Source organism: Pseudorasbora parva, chromosome 1 (genome assembly GCF_024679245.1).
Source record: "Pseudorasbora parva isolate DD20220531a chromosome 1, ASM2467924v1, whole genome shotgun sequence".
Taxonomy (NCBI): domain Eukaryota; kingdom Metazoa; phylum Chordata; class Actinopteri; order Cypriniformes; family Gobionidae; genus Pseudorasbora; species Pseudorasbora parva.
Window position 1 is genome coordinate 39043080 of NC_090172.1, and position 7412 is coordinate 39050491.

The window sequence follows — 7412 nt, forward strand, 5'->3', positions numbered from 1 at the left end:
TACAGAATTTTGTTGTGCATAACCTTATTGAGGGAACATAATGAGGGGTACTAAACTCAGTTCCTGGAAGGCCACAGTCCTGCAAAGTCTAACTGTAAACCTGATTCAGAAAATCAAGTCCTTTAGGATTATTGAAAACTACAGGTATGTATGTTGGAGCAGGGTTGGAACTAAACTCTGCAGGACTGTGGCCTTCCTGGAGCAGAGTTTTGGCACCCTCGCCGTTCAAATTTTCATCAAAATGACAAGTGAGACGCTGGCTGCGCCTGGAAGCTTAGGAAGCTGACTTGTTGCCTGTCTGACCTATTGGATAATGACTTCACAGGCAGTGTTTGCACAAAAAGGTACCACACTAAACTGATTTTAGAAAGGCTACTGAGGCAGCATAACAGTCTAATGATCTACAACACAATAGAGAGAGCTTTGGCGATAACTAAGTGACAACCAACAACAACTTTCAGGAACCATTTTATTTTTTAGCTTAGCTGTTATGGAGTTAAACGCACATAGAGGTATATCATAGGCAGCGGAGGACACAGCTATATTCTGTCTTCAGGAATCGATCAGATCAAGGTATCTCAGTGGACAGAATGTGACACATTTATAGAATTTGGCCATGCATTTTTGCCTTACTAACTCATACTGCCTGCATTTTTCAGCTTTTGGAAACAGCCCATATTTACACTTATGCATTTAACAGACAAGTTCATCCAAAGTGATTTATAAGAAAGGAACAAAAGCCATTTGTCAAGGGAGCTAAAAATATTCTTAAATTACAAGGTTTATTTGACTAGATTAGATAAGGAAGCAAGCTAGAGAAGAGGGAAAATGCAGAGAAGAAAATCTTTTTTGGGTCAAGATTGGAATCTCATTCTGCCAGAGAGGCTGAACATTTTGGACTGTGACTTTTTTGCCTTGTTGTGAAGGGACAACAAGGTGTTGCTCATTCAGTGACTTTAGCTGGCAGGACGGATCATTCCGACCCTATACTCATGAATTGTATGGGCACATGTATGTGGCGGCCATTGCAAGTTAGTCAGACCACCATTTGGGACAGGGCCTGAGGGAGTACATTGGTTCATCCTAATGCAAAACATTTCAAACAGGATGCCTGCAATTCCTTCTCATCAACATAGGAAAACATGTCTGTCCTTTTTGAATATTATAAAGAAGGCTGTTAAAGGAGAAAGTTAAGTTAAGTGCTTTTTATAATGGGCCTCTGTTGTGCTGAGCTGCAGTATATCAAAACCAAGTCAGTCAGTAAACGTACTCAGCGAGTGACTTACAGAGTGCTTTTGTCAATATAATATCATCAGAGGGCAGATCAGGGACAATGATGTCTTATGAGAAGCTAATGTTCTCTCTCTCTCTCTCTCTCATTCTCTCTCTCTTGTCTGATACAGCAGGATGAAGGATGGAATTGCACTCACTTCATTAAAGTCCTGCTGCTCCGCACGCTGTGATAACCAGCTGTGATTTCCACCGTCAATTTGTTTTAACCTTTTCAAACATGAGGGGAGCATTTCATTTTAATCACAATTGATGAGATTGGATGGAATCAATTAAATCACATTGTTGTCACTGTTTCTTTCTCTCGCTTTCTCAGTTTTCTTTCTCTTTCACGCTCTCCCTTTCTGCTTTTTTCCCCCCACAATATTGCAGCATTCATTTATATTTCAGCCTGAGGTGAGTCTGCCTAGTCAAATTGTGGGCAATCAGCCCAAGTAATCGGGTTTTATTTGCACAACACCAAACAAGAGTTAGCTGTTAGCGCTTTGGCTGGGAGGGCTGTGCTGGAACAGATGAGGGGGCTGATCGGGGGCTCGTCTGAAAAGGTCAGTGCCGACAGGCTACACTGTTCATTGACGGGTTGCAAAATAGCTGCAAATCACAAGCCCTTCACACCAATTGCATGTGTAGACAAGGTATACAGCAAATCATTTTCCCTTAGAAGGAAATGTTTTGCATACTTTAATTTTCCCTTTCTTCTCTCTCCCCTAGGTAGACCTTAACTTTGGTTTACCCTGTCAGAATGTCAGAATATAGCTATTAATCACTGTGTTTTACCGTTTTTAATCTCTCTCTCTCTCTCTCTCTCTCTCTCTCTCTCTCTCTCTCTCTCTCTCTCTCTCTCTCTCTCTCTCTCTCTCTCTCTCTCTCTCTCTCTCTCTCTCTCTCTCTCTCTCTCTCTCTCTCTCTCTCATTTCAAACAATCATGCCCACAAAGCCGAGGTCCTGACCTTGGCAAGATGCATCTTAAAGTTCCTCTCAGTGAGAGCACTATATATTACACTCTAAAAAATGCTGGATTAAAAACAACCCCCAAATGAACAATTGGGTTGTTTGAACCCTAGTAAATGGACCCATTCAAACAACCCAATTTCTGGGTTTGTCCATTTTCAACCCAAACCAGGTTGTTTTTACGCAGCATTTTTTAGAGTGTATAAACCAAGCATTATCCTTGATGCATGGTTTATATGCATGAATTCATGTTAATGTACTTAACTCTCAATCATCATAAGCAGAACGCAACTATCGAGTTCATGCATCATCACCACACCTGCTCTTGTTTTTTGCATGATGTGCTGTTGTGTTATTCAGAAAAAGATGATGCAATGTAGTGCCTGTAAATGTCTTGTGACTAGTTAACACTGAGTCATTAAAGGTGCAGAATGTAGGATTTTTGCAAAGTACTCCAAAACCACCAGGCCAGTGTTATATACTCTCACCTAAAATATGATTAGGAACACCATACTAAAACTGTGTTTGACCCCCTTTCGCCTTCAGAACTGCCTTCATTCTAAGTGGCATTGATTCAACAAGGTGCTGAAAGCATTCTTTAGAAATGTTGGCCCATATTGATAGGATAACATCTAGCAGTTGATGGAGATTTGTGGGATGCACATCCAGGGCACGAAGCTCCCGTTCCACCACATCCCAAAGATGCTCTATTGGTTGAGATCTGGTGACTGTGGGGGCCATTTTAGTACAGTGAACTCACTGTCATGTTCAAGAACCCAATTTTAAATTATTCAAGCTTTGTGACGTGGTGCATTATCCTGCTGGAAGTAGCCATCAGAGGATGGGTACATGGTGGTCATAAAGGGATGGACATGGACCTCTAGAATCAACAAGGCATTTTTGGCCCGTCTGCCACCAACAACCATGCCACGCTCAAAATTGCTTAAATCACCTTTCTTTCCCATTCTGACATTCAGTTCTGAGTGCAGGAGATTGTCTTGACCAGGACCACACCCCTAAATGCATTGAAGCAACTGCCATGTGATTGGTTGATTAGATAATTAATGAGAAATTGAACAGGTGTTCCTAATAATCCTTTAGATGAGTGTATTTTTTTCCAGTTAAGTTCTTACAATATCCCAAATGTTTCCAACTATTTGAAAATTACTATTTTAACCGGAACTGGGACGTCTGAGCATAGCATCTCTGCTTTACCCTCGGTTTTATTTGGCAGAAACACTTTACTCTTAGCTGTGTGAACAAGTGTCACAGTAGCCGCTGAGTGCACCCACAGAGTAACGTCATAACGTCATTTTCAACACACTTAAATGTATCTAATATGATAAACAGAGCTGTGTTACCTCATACTCATGACCGGAAAAGCGGAAATGGTGCCGGTGACTATGTCCCGTCATAATAAAAGTCCAGCTGCTCGCGAGCCGTGTGTTGCGCAACAATTGCACCAGCGACCTTGCTCAGCTACCCCAACACTCGGTCCTGCTCTGCTTTCATATACAGTAACATTAATAATCGCATCCATGAACATGATTTCTGCTCGAGTCCTATCTCAATTCTTTCCCACCGGCTGTGAGCTGTAGACCACATGTCCCAAGCTTCTAAGCTCAAACTTGGCGTCATCAAACTACCCCTGTTTTTTGAATTGGTGCCCTCTAGTGGACGGAAAAGTTACATAGTTTAATTACTACTGCTACATAGTTTGGTTTTGGGTAAAAAAGAACTGTCTTATGTTCACTAAGGCTGCATTTATTTGATCACAAGTAGGCCTAAATTGTAAAAATAGAAATCATAGTGTATTGTTGATATTACAGTTTTTGCAACAGTTACTATTTTTGTGGAAACTGTGAAACATTTTTAAATAGAAAGCTCAGAACAATGGCACTTACTAAAATGTAATAGAAATACTAGTTGCAGATTTTAGACTTCATTATGAGTCATACTGTGACAGGAATAACGTTATTACTGCATGCAAGAAATTTAACTCTAATTAATTTTTGGTGAGAAGGGAAATTAGAAGAAAGTTAATAACCTGTATAATTAATGACAGTTGTGAGGTATAGATAAATTAATATCGATGTTTAGTTAAATCAAAAGCTACATGCTGCTGGCGTGAGTTCAGGCGTGAGTTCACTGATCATTTTGCCCAAAACTGTTATTGAAAAAAATGATTACTCATAGCTTAAGTGTTATGCTGAAAAGTAGGTTTCCAAATAACTGTCAAAAAGTCTGGAAACTGATAAGTGTGTGTAATTGTAGGCCAATGAGATCAACATTGATCATGCTGATATGCACACTTTAGGTGATGGAAAGGTGGTTTCCTGGTGATGTAGGACTGCTTTGTCGAACTCTATGGCTGCATGACCGGCATGCTCAGCACTCTGGTATGAGATCTACAAATAAGGACTGAATGTATCCGTTTAACAGTCAGTAACAAACCTAAATTTTAATATGGCTATATGATTGGAATACCAATGACTCCTTTTAAATCAAAAAGACTAAAACCTACATGATCAATGTTTCTATTTTCCATTTCATAAACTATTCTTTCTCAGTTAATGTGAATGTAAATATGTGTTTAATGGTTATTATGCTTTGAAAAAAACACTTCAAATTAAGTGTATGGATCCAAGATTATCCAAACTACATGGAAATACAATCATTAGAGAACAAAAAGGGCAAAACTGATCCCATCTCATCAGTCTTGTCCAGAATGGCAAACATGACCCCGATTTGTGATTTGTGATATTGATCTGTCACAGAACTGCAAACCGCATAATTAGGGGAATTCAAGAATACTAATGTCTTGACATCGAGGTCCTTATCTGATGCAATGAGTGACATTTTGCTATGAATCCTGGCACTGTCAATACACGGGTTTGGGTTTCATCTAAATTAAATGTGCATTTTACCCAGTAAATCTATATTCTAAGAAATTAGTGGGTTTAAATAATGAGTAAAAGATGTTGTAATTCTTGTTCCGAGGGTTTTACAGTTTATGCAAGACTGACAGGTCGAAGGCCAAGAGTTATGTTTTAATATTTTAATGTCTTAACACAATTGATTTATTAGTTATAAGATGCCCTGAGATTATGGTAGAGGCTCATATACCGGATAATACCAGTGTCAGTACTACTGTCAAATAGAGTTATTAGTGTCAAATAGAGATAATTGCAATATTAAAGCATGTTATAAAAATTGTTTATGCTTAAAGGAAAGGTTACTTTGCTCTAAAGGTGACCTTCTTTAGATTCACCCTTTCCCACATGTATGGCAACATCCTGAAATATAAATTAGAGATTCCAGCTCCTTTGGAGGAAGAATGTGTGTTAAGGAACATATAAATCAGCCTCTAAAACCCTGTTTCTACTTTTTATCTAATCTGAACCAGAATATGTACAAAACTGCACAAAAACAGGCCTGTAAAGGTTTCATAAAATAAATGCTGGAGAGCTTTAAGGGGACATTCATTGACTTTAATAGGATGAACTGATTGCCCATATCTAATAGAAATCGTCGCCTTTGGCTAAAACGGGTGTGGAATTAGATTACACGTGGAACACAATGCTTTTACTGCTTCTTAGAAAACAACTAATTGAATCTATGTAGAAGAAGAGAGAAGAAACAGGCAACTCAAAGGGGAATAAAAACAGACTTTAAAAAAAACTGTAGTAGTGATGGGAGATGGATCTAACACAGTAGTAATTCATTTATCTTCTTGACAAATTACTGGACAAAGAGAGGGTTTTGGGGGGATTTGACCTTACTATTGTAGGGGGGAGTGAGCAGTTTGTCTGATCATATGTTTTAAGGCATGCTCACCTAAGATAAATGATTCATAGGACATAAAGCTGTTTTATTTTACTTGGAGCAAATCGCCACATGGGGGCCCACATGTTGAGATCCTATAGACGATTAGGCCCTTTATGCACTTTTTCTTAGTATCTCCCAATGCAATAACTTTTATTTATTTATTACCCACTGTAATTTTAAGCAAAAGTTCAGTAATGATTTAGATTACAAGATTTAGTTAGAGTGAGCTAAAAGAGGTCAGACAGGGTGTCTTCCTAAAATGCTCTCTGTCCAGATCAGTCTCGGACAAGCACTGACAGAACATTAAGGGCGATTATTGTATGTTAGTGTCTTTATTGTGTGTGTGTTTTTTAGGCTTTTTAGGTTTTATTATAGCTTACATTAACAACAAGTGTTTAAGTAAAAGTTGACTGTTATTTAAAATGGTGCTAGGGGTGTCATTATATAATTTGCATGCTATAAATTAAAAGAAGAAAAAAAATACTTTTTTTTAAAAAAATATTATATTGTGCTCTTGGCTTCATTAAAAAAAAAAAAAACATAGATACACTCACCTAAAGGATTATTAGGAACACCATACTAATACTGTGTTTGACCCCCTTTCGCCTTCAGAACTGCTAATTCTATATGGCATTGATTCAACAAGGTGCTGAAAGCATTCTTAATAAATGTTGGCCCATATTGATAGGAATGCGTCTTGCAGTTGTTGGAGATTTGTGGGATGCACATCCAGGGCACGAAGCTCCCGTTCCACCACATCCCAAAGATGCTCTATTGGGTTGAGATCTGGTGACTGTGGGGGCCATTTTAGTACAGTGAACTCACTGTCATGTTCAAGAACCGAATTTGAAATGATTAGAGCTTTGTGACATGGTGCATTATCCTGCTGGAAGTAGCCATCAGAGGATGGGTACATGGTGGTCATAAAGGGATGGACATCAATCCCTTGGAACAATGCTCAGGTAGGCCGTGGCATTTAAGCAATGCCCAATTAACACTAAGGGGCCTTAAGTGTGCCAAGAAAACATCCCCCACACCATTACACCACCACCACCAGCCTGCACAGTGGTAACAAGCCATGATGGATCCATGTTCTCATTCTGTTTACGCCAAATTCTGACTCTACCATCTGAATGTCTCAACAGAAATCAAGACTCATCCGACTAGGCAACATTTTTCCAGTCTTCAACTGTCCAATTTTGGTGAGCTCTTGCAAATTGTAGACTCTTCTTCCTATTTGTAGTGGAGATGAGTGGAGTCTTCTGCTGTTGTAGCCCATCCACCTCAAGGTTGTGTGTGTTGTTACTTCACAAATGATTTGCCGCATACCTCGGTTGTGACGA